Source organism: Stegodyphus dumicola, chromosome X2 (assembly GCF_044657685.1).
Source record: "Stegodyphus dumicola isolate Sdum_Otavi_A_Nest chromosome X2, ASM4465768v1".
NCBI lineage: Eukaryota > Metazoa > Arthropoda > Arachnida > Araneae > Eresidae > Stegodyphus > Stegodyphus dumicola.
In genome coordinates this window covers 200,237,090-200,252,410 of record NC_140781.1, presented here as the reverse complement: position 1 = coordinate 200,252,410, position 15,321 = coordinate 200,237,090, and the positions used below count along the sequence as shown (strand labels likewise).

The following is a 15,321-nucleotide window of genomic DNA, read 5'->3' as shown; positions in this document are numbered from 1 at the left end:
CTGGCCATTGACCATCAGGTGATTAGAGAACGAGCTCTCCAACACTTCTTTACAAATGATGATTTTTTTTTTTGACATTTGATGATTCTTTATCAATTTATTAGCATGTCTACACTTTATGTCGCCAACATTTCTGGGCTCACATTCCTCGCTTTTCAATTAGAATAATTTTTATGCCGATTTGTTGTCTCTAACAGCAGGTATTTTGTCTTATTGTTGAGTTCCTTGCTTTTCTACCCGATTTGAGAATATCGTCCTTTGTTTTTGCAGAGCTCGTAATGTATTGGGCATTTAAATATTTGTGAAAAATAGTAAAACAAACCTAGATTTGCAAAATGAGAAAACGGCTAGGACTGCCTAAGCGGAAATGGGATGATTCACAGGTGATGGATCCAGGACTAAGAATGCTTACTTGCGCTAAGAATATTGAAAAGAAAAATGTTTTATATAAAATATAATGAAAGTTACTTATGATTTGTATTTCCTTGGAACGGAGATGAAATGAGCCCTTAACCTCGATGTGTTGTTTGAGGGGAACTATAATCCAACCAAATTATATAAAACCATCGTTTCTTGAAAGACATCTTGAATCTAAACATGCCAATTTAAAGGATAAATCTGAAAAGTATTTTAAAAGGAAACTATAGGAGTTGTAAAATAGTAAACAAGTAATGAAAGGTTTTAATACCGCCAGTGAAAAAGCTTTGGAAGCTAGTTACCCAGTAAGCATAAGAATTCCCAAGAATGGGCAGGCTCACAAACAAATGGTCGCGGAGTATTTATTTTGAGAATCTCTACATGATAGAGCAACTGTAAAGGAAATTTTCAAAGTAATTGACAATTTTCTGTCTGAGAATGATATTCCTTCGAATAAATGCATTGCCGTATGTGCTGACGGAGCTTGAGCTTTAACAGGAGAACATTCCGATGTTAATTGCACCTAAAACTAAACTTCTTGACTGCTTTATTTTTACTCTGAAGCTAAAGTAGACAAAGAAATGGATAACAATATGTTAAGCTGGTACTTTTCCGTTTAGCCGGCGCAGGCAATAAATTCGCCAATAATGGTAAAACTGATGCCAAACGGAATATCCTAGCTGGTAATCTTTTACGCCTCATTTTCAAAACATGTCGCAGCTATTTCTTATCAGATTGATTGTCTTTCAATATTGGCATACAATTACATAGAATTTTTACCCAGATAGTTCAATTTTATGCCCCAAGGCCATTCGCGGTAATTAAGTCAATTAGGATACAATCACACCACTCACCCGAAAATATAGAAAGTCAAGGGTTCAATTCATCAATTCTAATGAGAATGCACTAGCGAAGTAAAGCACTGCGGTTTTGAGTAAGCTATTCGTACGACTTGAACTCATTCTTGCATTTAAACTTGTATTCCAAATTCAGATTTAACTTGAAATTAATGTAGATAATTACTGAGAGAATTAGCTTTTTGTAACGTAGTTTACGTGAGATGACATCACTTGGGGTCACGTGATATAAACCGGCGAATCAGGATGCTGAACCATGAAAGCATAGTAAATTCTTAAATTAATGTCTTTATTTAATTACAAAATTAATGCCTTTTACAAAATTTTAAACTATATTAAAATGTTTATACCTTCAAAATAAAAAATTCTTAGAACAATTACCATTCAAATGTTAATTTGTTAACATTTTTTATGTGTATACTATATGTTGCCGGCAATAAAGTCTGCTTGGCGAGATTTGCGCCGGCGAAACGGAAAAGTACCGTTAAGCTTTTTACCACTTTCAGAAAGTTTTCTAACCGAAAATAATTTGAAAATAAAAGAATTAGCATCTGACATTAAAAATCCTTATTTTTCATTGATAAATTATTTCAACACGTATTTTTCTGATGATGATGAAAATGAAAATTGGATTAGAAATATATTTTGTTCAAATGTACCTAAAATTTTATCTAGTGAAGAAAAAGAACAATTGATAGAGAATTTCCTGCGATCGAACTCTAAACTGAAGATTTCAAAAAAAAAAACACTTCTTAACTTTAAGCTGACCGAAAAAAGGAATTTGAATACATTTCAAATAAAGCTATTATATTTTAATCCCTTTCTGCACAGCCTATTTTCTTCCATGATGATTTTCATGGAACAAGGATTTTCTTCCATGTTATATTTGAAAAATAAATACAGAAAAAAATTTGAGGTGTATCCTAATTTAGGGTTAAAAACAAGCGAAATAAGACAAGACATAAAAAAATTGATCTCCCTTAAACCAGGCCAAATTGCACACTAAATTTTAGAAGTAAAATATCATAGCTTAAATTTTGATAATTAAAATGGAAACCAATTTTTAATCTAATGTTTTTATGTATGCACATTTAATACAAATAGTGAATAGGTTGTGGAAATTACAATATATATACAGTTAGTCACAAAAGTCTGCGTACAGACTAAATTTTGAATTAAAAAAACACTTAAAGCATAGAAAAATGTATTTTAATCATTGCAATTTTTTTCTTCTATTAGCTAAAATTGTAAGCTTAAACAAAAAGTAAATAATATCAGTGTAATACTTTTTACATTTTTTCAAAAATATATTTTGTCAAAAAAACTCAGAAATTCCCTCCAATAAGTCTGCGTACACTTTAAAAAAAAAGCAAAATATAAGTTTTTTACATTACTTCAATACTTTGTAGGATATCCTTTATTCTTCAAAACAGCTTGCAGACGTCTGGGCATTGACTGAACTAGTTTTTCAGTGTCATCCGACGTAAATTTCGCCCATTCTTCCTGCAATTTACTAATTAGCTTATTTCGCGACGTAATATTGTGTTTTCGAATTCGTTTCTCCAATTTTGCTCACAAATGTTCGATTGGATTGAGGTCTGGTGACTGTGGAGGAGTACGCAACTGTCTTGGAGTGTGATAGAAGAGATATTCCTTCACAATTTTAGCTGTATGTTTCGGGTCATTGTCTTGTTGGAAAATAAAGGTTTAAATTTCGGGCACTGTCTCGTAGATTTTTCTTCAGAATATCTAGATAAACATACTTATCCATGACTTTATCAATAATGTGAAAATTTCCAACTCCTTTCGACGACCCCCATACCATCACACTGCCAACTCCATGTTTGACAGTTGTATTTAAATTTCTCAGATTCAGTTCTGTTCCTGGTTTTCTCCATACAATAGGGTGGCCATTAACTTTAAATATTCTAAATTTACTTTCATCTGACCAAATTACATTGTTCCAGAAGTCCTGCGAAGAGTTTAAATATGTTTTGGCAAAAGCAATTCTTTTCTTTCTATTTGTCTCGGAAATGTATGGCTTAGACCTAGGTTTGCGTCCATGATAATCCGACTTTCGCAGCACTTTTCGTACAGTTTCAGGAGAAATTTCCTTGTTGCTAGTTAAAAAAATGTCTTTTGCAATGCTTGCAGAAGAAAGTTTAGGATTTTGTTTAATTCGTAAAAGAATTTTTCTTTCTTCTCTCTCCGTCAGCTTCTTCGGTCTCCCACATCTTGGTTTTACAGCAAGACTACCAGTGTCAAGATAGTTTTGAATAAATCTTTGCACACTAGAAAATAGTTTTCCAATAGTTTTACCAATATAACGAAGAGTTTTACCTTCATCTCTCAATTTGATAATTAGTTGTCTCGTAACTAAAAGAATTTCTTTATTGGTTGTCATTTTCGTCAAAGAAAATAGAAATAGCAACTTCTAATCAACGTGAAAGTTGCTTCGGAAGTCAATGACCTTGAAAGTGTAACCTTCTTTGCATTTTCAAGTTTGAAGTTTAAAAGTTAGATAAGAAGTCCCCCGCCTCCTTCGCGTCGTACGCAAACTTTATTGGCTTTGATTTCTGGCCAATTATCTTTTAAAAATTAGTGTGCATAAGTTATTAAATATGAAAATATTACAGTTAAATAATTTCAAAGTCCCTTATTGAAACTAAATATTAAAAAAATAAAACTTTAAGAAACTACCCTTTTCGCACCTTAAAATTTGGATTTGATATTACTTTTCTTGATGTACGCAGACTTTATTGACTAACTGTATATATATTATTCCTTGGATAAATATGAGAAATAATCATTGTAAAATGTAGTGCTGGTACTGAAGTTTTTCAATTTTTATTTAGTTGTTACCCATTTGTCAAAAGTTTGAAAACCACAGCCCTAACCCCTAATCAACCAGCTCGCAAATAGTAGGCCTAACCACCCGGTATTGTGATATCATCAGCGAGTTCTATTGTCAAATAAAACAACAATTCTGCTATCGCGAGCGGATAAATTGGAAATATCCGACTACTTCGATTCGTATTCTTGTTTATTTTAACCGAAGGCAAACACTTCTAGTCACAGAAGCAGATATCCAGAGGTTTGTAGAATATTTTAGAACCTCTCAAGAGACTATCACTAGAACCAACCAGGCACCAAAAGAAAAGAAGCACGAGATGTAATGGTGTTTAATCACCATGGTACGTGGGTATAATGCCCCACCCCTAATTGAATAAAAAGTTTCGTATTCATTTCTAACAGTACTTGCAAAAATTAATTTTAAGATGACATTCAAAAACATAAAAACAATTTTTAAAAAGCTTTGTGTTAAAAGCTGTTGTTGAGCGAAATCGTTTAGAATTAAAGTCACTAATGTTATAAGTGAAAAGTCACAAGCTGTTGAATCAGAGAACACAATGTGACTCAGTGAAAAGTCACGTGTGAGTCAAAGTCACATGCTTTCGCAGTCAGTGAATGAAAAATCAGAAGTGAATCATAAAAACACAGTGTGAGTTAGTGAAAAGTTACACACAGTGCGAGTCGGTGAAAGTCACAAGCTGTTGAATTAAAGAAAACGCATGCAAGAAAGTACGCATGCATGAGTCCCAGTAAACGAATGCATAAAGTAAACATCAGAAGGTACAGTACAGACGTTAGGGTAAAAGTTTACAATTGGGTGCCCCTTGTTTTTTTGGCGATTATTTTTTGACGCCAAGATCGGCGCCAGGAAGTCACAATTTCAAGATGGCCGCTACAGAAAACCAAAATAAGTCGAAGAACTGCACAAGCTCAGTGTGCATGTATAGATCGATCTATTTTCACTTAAAAAAAAAAATCAGAGTATTGCGCAAACTAGACTTTGCACACTGCTTTAGCTATGTCCATGTACACATCAATCTATTTTCATTTTTAAAAAAAATCAAGAAGCTAAAACAAACTTAAAACTATCATGGGGTAACCAGAAATGGGGTTTCATCACCAAAATTGAACGAAATTTGTCGCCATTTAAAGAGGCACCCAATTCTACTACACTAACGGCCAAACGTTAATTAGACAAAATAATGTACAGAACCAATTTACACTAGATTAATCATTTCATCAGAATTAGTAGACTTATTTAGCACTTTAAAAATGTCTCCAGAAATAGCAAATACGAAAACTTAATTTGTCGACGATATTTTTCGTAGTCTGCATTTCAGGAATACGGTCTGTAATTTTTTAACATTATTGTGCGCAGATAACAGACCGTATAGATTACAAACCAGTATTTAAAGGTGTAAAATACCTTTAAACATTTTGCTAAACTTCTTGAAAATGCAATATATATCTTTGCAAACATTAAACATATCACAAATATTTGGCATGCCCGGCTGATCGGAGTTACTGCTGCGTTTGTCTTTACGAAACAGCAGTTCGAATAACATCAGCAAATGAAATATCACATTCCCATTGTGATATCTAATTACAAAATTGTTATTTACATTAGTATTTAAATTGGATGCTCGACATTTACGGAATTTAGGACACCCCCGAAAATTTGCCTACAATACATAACCATGCCTAATAATTTTTAGATACAATTTTCTGTTTTCTGCTGACCAGCACATTTAACGCACCAAGTCGTTAAATTACATTTCAGAAACTGGCCCACGCCGCCTTCCCCTCCACAGGGAAATATTAAACTGCTAAAATATAAGAATTTAGTAACTTCATAAATGCGTTCGCTAGCAGAAATAAACTATAACTGTATTTGGTACAAAGACATTGGTTTCTTGAAATATTTGTGCTACCTTCCTATTGTAACACCTAAATTTCGCAGTTCCTTCTCGATTTCCTCTTTATGCATGTACACTGGGAAACAAAAAATATGTGAGACAGTTCTATATCTCCCTTTCTACTGGGCCGATTGACGAAATTCCACTTGCGTTTTTCATGTCTCGAAAGCGCAACTTGGTGTATATTAAATTTATAGATAGCACTGTTCTAATATAGGTATTTTGACACAAATTTAGATGTTTTCTGAAATGACATGCCGATTTTTTTCCATATTTCGATCCTACGACTCAAATCGTGCCAAATTGCCAACTTTTATAAAAATCGCAGGAGTAGTTTTTTAAAAATGAACTCTCCAAATTTTAGCTCCTCAATGTTAATTGAATTTGGTACATATTTATCAACATCTCTTTTTTTTAAACATACTTGATTCCTTCTTCCAGAATTCGAAATTTAGATTTAATCCAAATATAACTAGCACATTTTTTATAATTTATTTTTAAAATTTCTGTCTTTAATTACTTCGTATTTTAAATACTTCGGACCTATAAAAACTATAAAACTTTTAACATCCCCTTAAAGTAGATGTATTTCTAGACACTCCTGAAAATGATTAGGATTAGTGGATTATTCAGTTATGGCAAAGCACACGAGGGCTATCTGCCTAAAGGGACGGATGCCTTCGTGGAGGACTTTCTAAGGGAACTGGCTGGTATATACACGTTACACACGGGGAAAACCACGAAAACGCCCATGCAGCCAGCCCGTTCGCGAGATTCGAACCCTTGGCCAAACTACCAGTGTTCAGCGTCTTTACCGTTCGACCGCTGGTGGGCGCAAAATATTAGGAGATTTTCATTGAAAGTTTTCTAAGATATATGTGAAATTACATACTGGCGCGTTTTGAATCTATTTTTTTGTGCGATATTAACGTCAAATGTAGTTTACGCACTTTGTTAAAATTATATTAAAGTGTAAAAGCAATGACTTTTTTCCCGCTCGCCTGCAATGCAAAAAAAGGAAAAGAAAATTAGGTTTTTATATATTTTTAAGTTCGCAAAATTTAATTATTTTTGGCGCAAACTGAAAAAAAGACGCCAAGATTAAATTTTTAATTTCGCACCAAATGTTGCAAAATTTAATATTTAGGCATAATTTGAGTCGTAGAATTTGATCTAAGAGATATCAATAAATATATATATCAAATTCAATTAACATGGAGGAGCTAAAATTTTGAGAGGTAATTTTTAAAAAAATACTCGTGCGAATTAAAAAAAATTTGGTAGTTTGGCATAATTTGAGTAGCATCGAAATATGGAAAACAAATGGGCATGTCATTTCAGAAAAAGATTGTGTCAAAATACCTATATCAGAACAATAATACATATATATATATAATTATAATAAGAAAACTTTCCATATTCCATCTCCAAGGAACAGAAATTCAATTTAAAACTATGAATGAAAAAACATTTTTAGTCAGAATTTAAATTAGTATTTTAAAAAATAATTTCAACTTCTTGTTTAAAATTCTGCTAAGAAAAATCTTAAATCACAAAAATACCATACGTAAATTCTAAATAGAGAGAAAGTAGTTATTGTCGTTGATCGCAGATTAATCGACTTATCAAGGGGATAAAACAATCTACCATCAATTAACAACAACTAAATTAAGAGAGTGTTTCATCTTACTTCAAGTAAGCATCAAATTATTTGCGAGATTCAAACCATTAAGTCACAAATAATACTCAGTCCAAATAAAGATATTAATCCATTTAAGCCAAGAATCTTGTTAAATAAAATAGAAAATAATCTTAAAATTAAAGTTTCTACTAAGAACACAATTAATCTGAACGAGATGGTTACTTTAGAGGACATATCCCCTACGCTCTCATTTCAATTTCTAGTTTATTACTTTGCAGCTTTAGCGCAAGTCATAGGCTTTTAAATTTACTTTTAATTACTTTAGTTTGAATTTAAATGTATATACATATATGTGTGTAATACGTATTCTAAGTCGCGCTTTCGGGACATGAAAAACGCAATTTGAATTTCTTCAATCGCGCCAGTAGAACGGGAGATACAGAACAAGCTTTTTTTTTCCCCCGCAGTGTACGTCGGTAAATCCCTTGGACGTTTGAATTTCTACAATGTAATGATCTATACATAAGCAGATAAGATATTTAGAAATTACTCTGAGATTATTATCTTTCTTAGGATATGTTTTCAGAAATTCACCAGCGAAAAAAAATTCAGAAACATTTGTACCCGTAACGTTTAAGAATTTTAAAAAATCAAGGAATTTAACATTTGGCTGGATCACCGTAGGTTTTATTTTAGGGCATTGGATATCCGTGTCACTTTTTCCCCCGTCGGTGTCCATAACGTGCTTATCATTGACAGCGTTACTTCATTCACACATTTATCACAGACTTTACACAATCCCTGAAACTTATTTTGAAGAGGTAGATCAGCAGTTCTCAACCTTCTGACTAACGCGTACCATCTAAACAAAAATTGAATATCTTTAGCACCACCACTTTTGAACAAAGCTCAGATCGCATAAATTTACGAGTGTTCGAGAAAAACTCAATCAGGATGCCGCGGTTTTAATTTTTGAATTTAATAGATAAAAATACTTTGCGTACCACCTATTTTTCTCATGCGTACCACCGGTTGAGAACCCCCGAGGTAGATCGATACCGAGCTTCAAAATCTTACTTGGATTGTTCGTATTTTCGACCTAAACAAATCCATCAGCATACAGAGTAACATTTATGCGTTTATTCGATTCCTTAGAACAGTTTCTAATGTTGCTAGCACTAAGTTCATTTCGGCACTTAGAAGAATTCATTAGACAGCCATTGTCACTTTCAAGATTACTAATAGCCGAGACATTATTAGAATAAATATTGGTACAATCAAAACTAACATGGCTACAAGAATCAATTTTAGAGCATTATACTCAACATTAAAGGGATTATTCGAATCAATTGGAATTAAATTGTTTGCACTTACCTTGCGACTGGTCGATCATCACCCGAAGTCTTTCACACTGAGAGTTTTAAAAAGCGAACCGCTTACGTTCTTCGTGAGTCATAACAGTCTTTTATGAGTAAGTCCTTATAACTTGCACCAAAATCTGAAGTCACCAGAGAGAGGTCATAACTTGAAAGTGCATAATCCGGTTTAGGTATCGCGCGGTCTATTTCCATAGCTGGGAACATGAGAAGTGAGTTCCCCTTCACACAATCACAAAAGTCCGAAAGCACTAGAGAACTAGACACACCAGGGTTGGCGGCCGAATGACGATCTTTCCGCGTATCATAAATCCACCACTGGCGTACTTGGGAATACGTAAACCGAACACCATCAATACCTACAAACTTACAGATTGGAAGCGTTCGAAATTTACGTTAACAAGCACCCCCAATGCATCGCTCAATACAATGGAAAATATTGAGCATGCAGCATTTAAATAATAGTATCCAGAACGTATAAAACAATTCCATTTCTGAAGTAACTGAAAAGCATGAGATTCACAAATTCAAGCTTTTTATAAAGACCGTCAAGCCAACAGTTAAGCTTTCCAGTCAATAAGAAAACTTCACATTGAAAAGAACAGCCAATTATATAATTCCTTTTGTTTGTCAGATAAACTCAATTGAAATGAATTTTTTTCTGACGCAATCGCTTACTTATGTTAGAAGAAATGCATTGGCAAATAATTTCGTCGCCATTGGAAACTGATGAAGTCTCAACTGATTTCAATTCATGTGACATTATCACACGTATTGACAGTGGGGGAGAATCAATACATAAAATAATAAAATATTACTTCTTTAGAAGATCAGGAAAATGACAATGAAGTAAAGAAAAACCGACAGTTATAGTGGCGATTTTTACCGAAAAGAGAGAAGAAGGAAGTTGGGAAAAAAAAAACGAAAAAAGTTAAAAAATCTGAAAGGTTTCAGATTTTAAATCACTTCCAAAGGGGCGTTTTGTGTGCTTCCTTTATTTATTAAATATCATGTTCTACGTACGCAAACTGTAAAATTCAGTTTAATAGCAATATCACAAATTAATTTTTAAATGAACCTATTTTTAGAATTTCCGATACAGAGTCTCGCGCTTTATTTCGTACAGTGTTGTCTGTTCGCTTTGAAATCGTTAAGTTTGTTAATCAAAAAATTCGCTGAAGTGTTACAAAATCTGAATTCGATAATTAGACAAATTTCAAATTCAAATTAGGGCTTCCATATGCCCATACTCTATGGAATATTACGTTATTCAAATTTTGAGTGCTCTAATATTTGGTGGCAACAGTTTGAAAGAGAAATGGCCATTTAAAGTTTTCGACGCAAAATGCTAAAACGAAATTAATAGCCTTTCTGGGCTAACGCCCTTTAGGCTATTAAAAACCACAATAATAAAATCTCGCTCAATACACTAAAAATAATTACTAAGTTAAAATCAGAGTTCTGGAGTAAAAACTACACTAAATCATGTAAAGTTCCCAATTTTAGACAACAGACTGAAAGTTCAAATTGAAAAGTGCAAAACCGGTGAGCTATAACTATAAACAAGCGGCATCCATGTTAAGACTAATAAAGTACATGCGAGATTTCTTGACAATAAAAATGTGTCTAATTTACGTTAAAAGTTGCAAAACTGCATAAATATTAACAATTAATTCAAGAATTCTCAGGTACCATCAAACAATGCCTCCATGCGTATGTTCGAAGTTAACAGAATGAGAGAATCGATCATATACATCTCTTTAAATAACATATAAAAATATCATTCAATTTCTCAAAAGTACGTGAAAAAACGTAAAGGCACCAATTAACACAACAAACTCTTAAGAATAATTCTCAAACACCTTCATGCGTGAGTTCAAAGTTGATAAGTATAGTGAAGTCAATCTCATAAATTTTTGTAAATTTCAAAAATAATGATTTCAAATTGCATATATAGGCGTGAAATTACATAAAAATATACAACAAAAACGGAAATTCTCAACAATAATCGAAAAATCAGTTCATGCACGTATTTAAAAATTTTGAATATGAAAGTAGTCAAACGCCTGAAATTCTTAAATTTAACTAATCTTTGACACAAAATTAGATCAAAAGGTGTGAAAGTGCATGAAAATATACAATACAATAAAAAATTTTGAAAATTTATAAAAAAAAAAAAATCTGAAAATGCCGTCCTGCACGTATTTAAAGTCTCAAGTATAATAATAATCAAACACTCGAAATTCTTAAACTAAATTAATCTTTGACTTCAAATTACATCAGAAGGTGTGAAATTGCATAAAGATAAGTAATATTAACTACAATTTTCAAAAATAGTCAAAAATTGTCTTCATGCGTGAACTCAAAGTTTTAATATGAAAATAATCAAACAAAAAATCTTTAAATGAAATCAATCTATGATGGTATAATTCTAATTCAATGCATAAAAACACGAAATCACACCCATTCTGTAATCTATTTTAATGTAGTAATCCGTGAACAATCAAAATGAAACGTAAACATACCTTTCAGTTAGACCTTGCAGCTCCAGCATAGCAGGTTGCTCAGTATTCACTGTAAACGTCCTATTATTTGCATATATCTTTATAAAACTGCACCGGAAACTAAAAATAAGCACAATTCAACGCCCAAAACCAGACATACTATCTTATCTACCGCGCAAATTTACAAAATTCAAGAGCACGAAAAACACACAATTGCAATGGCGCCGGGCAGGCGCAGAAGACACTATAAGATAAGACGGTATTTACTACTGGACAAGGACTTGGGATTGATGCTGTTTGGATAGTGTAACTCCCCGGCACCATTCGAATACTTGATGGAGACTTGTACGGACAGGTCTTTCCAACAAAGCATGTCTCACATGACTACATAACATCATCATCGCCGGGAAAAATTTGCAATGCATTTGGAAAATATTAGAAAGCTTCTTTAGAATTTAGAGGAAGCCATGTAATGCTAAGTAAAGCCAAATGAAAATTATTCAGACAGAAAGCGATTTACCTCGGACATCCCTTTTCATCTCTGAGTGTAGAAAGGTTCTTTAGAATCTGGAAGAAGCTAATTATGTACCGCCAAATGAAAATTATTCAGAAAGAAAACGACTTAACCTTGGACGTGTCATTTCTGACGAAGTTGTGTGTACAGATCCAGTAAACGTGACGGTGGTTAAAGATTGGAGATCCCCTAAAATGTCCATCACCGGACAAGTTTTCTGAGGCTTTGCACCTACTATAGGAGATTTTTGTGAAGGAATTTTTTCCATCGCAAGACCCCCTTCCCAAATTGATAGAAAGCAAGCAAAATTTGTTGCGGACAAAAGAATCTGAGGATGCATTTAACAAACTGAAGGAGGCTTTAACATCTGTGACAATCCTGACTTATCCTCCGCTCGACAAACCATTTATTCTTGACACGGATGGAAGCAACGAGAGCGTCGGTGCTGTTTCATCCCAAGAAATAAAGGTCCAGAACGTGTCATCGCATACTGGAGCAAGTGTGTGTCTAAACTGGACAGGAATTATTGTCACACCATTACTTCTATGGCAAAAAATTCCTACTCCGCACAGATCATGCATCATTTACCCGGCTGTAAAATTTCAAGAATCCTGAAGGATAAGTTGCCAGATAGCTAGACTGCAGGAATATGTCACCGGGCCTTTACCTAGAATACTCTGCCCAGAAAGCTCGATATTGTTGCAAGCTCAAAGCGAAATACGAGTTGTTAATCCAATTTCACGTTAAGTTACAACTTCAACATCGTCTGGCTCAAAACCATGGACTGACGAAGTCAGAAAAGATGAGTTGGAAGTCCACGATATTAAACCCAAAATTAGCAGAAGCAATGGAGTCTTCAGACAGGAAACCTACCTAGCACGATATTTCGATCTATACAGTCCTAAGACAAAATAATATTGGGCCATTCGGGACTCATTTGAAACGGGGTCTTGTAGCAAAGGTTCGAATGGGATGAAAGAAACGCATTGCGATGGCAGCTGATACTGCCGAGATCCTGGTCCGGGACATCCTTACTGCAAAGCAGTTCAACAGGAGGCTACTTTGGAATAATGAAGACTTTGCATAGAATTCGAAAGCTTTTTCCAAGAGAACTAATGAAATTTGAAGTGGGCTGATGTAAAAAGTGATGACAGTCTGTGCTGACGAAAAGAAAAGAAAGGCAGCGGAGATAAGCCTCAACGTTAAAATTTAGAAGCGCCTTTCGAACAAATCACTTACGATATCACGATACTGCAATCTGCCTGAAGGGAAGAAATACATCCTCTTCACAAAGTTGTTTGAAGCGTATCTTATCTCTGATGAAGAGACTGTCCAGGTAGCAAAAGCAACGATACAGAATTGGATTTCCAGGTCTGTAAAACCTCTTTAGTTGCGTTCCGATCAAGGAAGGAATTCTATACTGATTGTGATTAAAGAACTGTGCATAAACAAAACCCAAACGACATTCTTACATCCACGATCAGACAGCATAATAAAGAGGTTTAATCGAACCATCCTTAATAGGCTCTCGCTGATGATTTCCATAAACCAATAGGACTAGGAGCAGAAGTTACCTCTGTTCTTCATGGCCTATCGCAATGATCTTCACAAGACTACCGGCTATTCCGTCGTGACCTTCGTTTACCATGTCATCTCTTGTCTGGTTGCCATCCAGATCAGACAACAAGACAGCCATTACAGCCCTTCATCACCTGAGGCGTACATTCAAGATCTCCAGGCAAGTTTTGAAGTGATGTGCAATTATTCTGCACGAAAACGAGTACGGTACTTGGCAACGGAGGAGGTGAAGACAAAATACGACACGGCAGGCACATGCATTGATTTAACACGTTGACTGCCACGACACTTTTCATATTTTGATCCAAGAAGCCAAATCGATTTAATCATATTATATTATTAAAAATGCTAATTATGATTCATAACAATCATTATAAAGTTTACGGGAATTTTGGGGGGGGGGTAGAAAAAAGTGTCCTATGAATTATCTTGTAGTCAGCTTTTGTTAGACAAAGCTCTTCGCAGAAGCCCACTACAAGTTGATTCGTACAGACATGCTTTGACTTGTCACCTTGGTAGAGCTAAAACAAGTGCTAAGCGGGTAACTCGTAGCAGTCAAAAAGTGGCAAGTCAAGAAACTGCGAGATAACTCGAATTGGGTACCCTGAACAAGAGCAAACTCGTGTTAGGCAGTCAACATGTTAATGTTAAGTAAAAAACTGTTTCCGTTAGAAATTCTTCAACAGATGCGGCCAAAAAGTGGCAAATGAAGAAACTACGAGATAAGTAGTATTGGGCATCCTGAAGAAGAGCGTTAATACAAGTTATCTTGTGTTGGGCAGTCAACGTGTTAACGAAGGTGACAAGATGTGGTTGTGGAATCTGATTAGATGAACAGATCTCTCTTCTAAACTGCAGTAACTTTGGGATGGTCTTTACACGGTCCTAACAAGCTCAAAGATATGGTAGTTCGAATCCGTAAGTCATGAAATTCTAAACCTAAAGTCGTTTCTTTACGACAGGTTAGAGCGTTATCATGGCCATAGTGCGCAGCCTTCTTATTGTAAATAGTTTTACTAAGACAGTGGTCATATGTATACTATATAAATTTGAAAATTCATGAATTTATTTACTTTCTTTGCATTTTTGCATTGACTTTCCTGAGTTGTGAGTATGCTTTCCTGTGCACAGGACGTTCAGTCCTTGAGAAGGGGGTAATGTTACGATTCTTGTATATATGCAGATAGCTTTGGTGAAACAATTGTTATGACTTTTCTGTAAGTAAATTCAACATATATAAAAACATTTAGACGTCCTCGAGTTTGAAGTTTCATCAAACAAAAAGTTTATCAAATATAAAACGCGAAAAAAATATTAAGAATTATATGTGTTGTTTTCAACCTGAATAAACAATTTTACAACCTGAATAAACGTATTTATCTTTTCGTTTTGAGATTGGCAACAGCTATGAGAACTGACAATTTCTTAAACTCAGCGTCAGTAGCTTTTATTAGAAATTTTGGCAGCAGTTAGCAGAATTTGCTTTTTCCAAATGCATGAATGACTAGTGTTCGAATATAAGGGGATGAAGGTACAGAAATTTCTTTCATGAAAATTATATATATCAAATATCTCTGTTTTTTAAAGTATAATGCAGGATTCACCGGCAGCCGAGCGGTAAAGTCGCTGAACACTGGTAGTTCGGTCCGCGGTTCGAATCCCGC

General features: G+C 34.3%; 1 long non-coding RNA gene across 1 annotated transcript in view; it reads right to left on the bottom strand.

The window, feature by feature from the left end:
* LOC146993011 (uncharacterized) overlaps window positions 1-11,807 on the bottom strand; it is a 131,635-nt gene extending 119,828 nt beyond the window's left edge. Inside the window, exon 1 of the long non-coding RNA XR_015038991.1 lies at window positions 11,587-11,807. This is a non-coding gene — a long non-coding RNA (uncharacterized LOC146993011). The remainder of the gene's footprint in view (window positions 1-11,586) is intronic.
* Window positions 11,808-15,321: the final 3,514 nt, after the last annotated feature.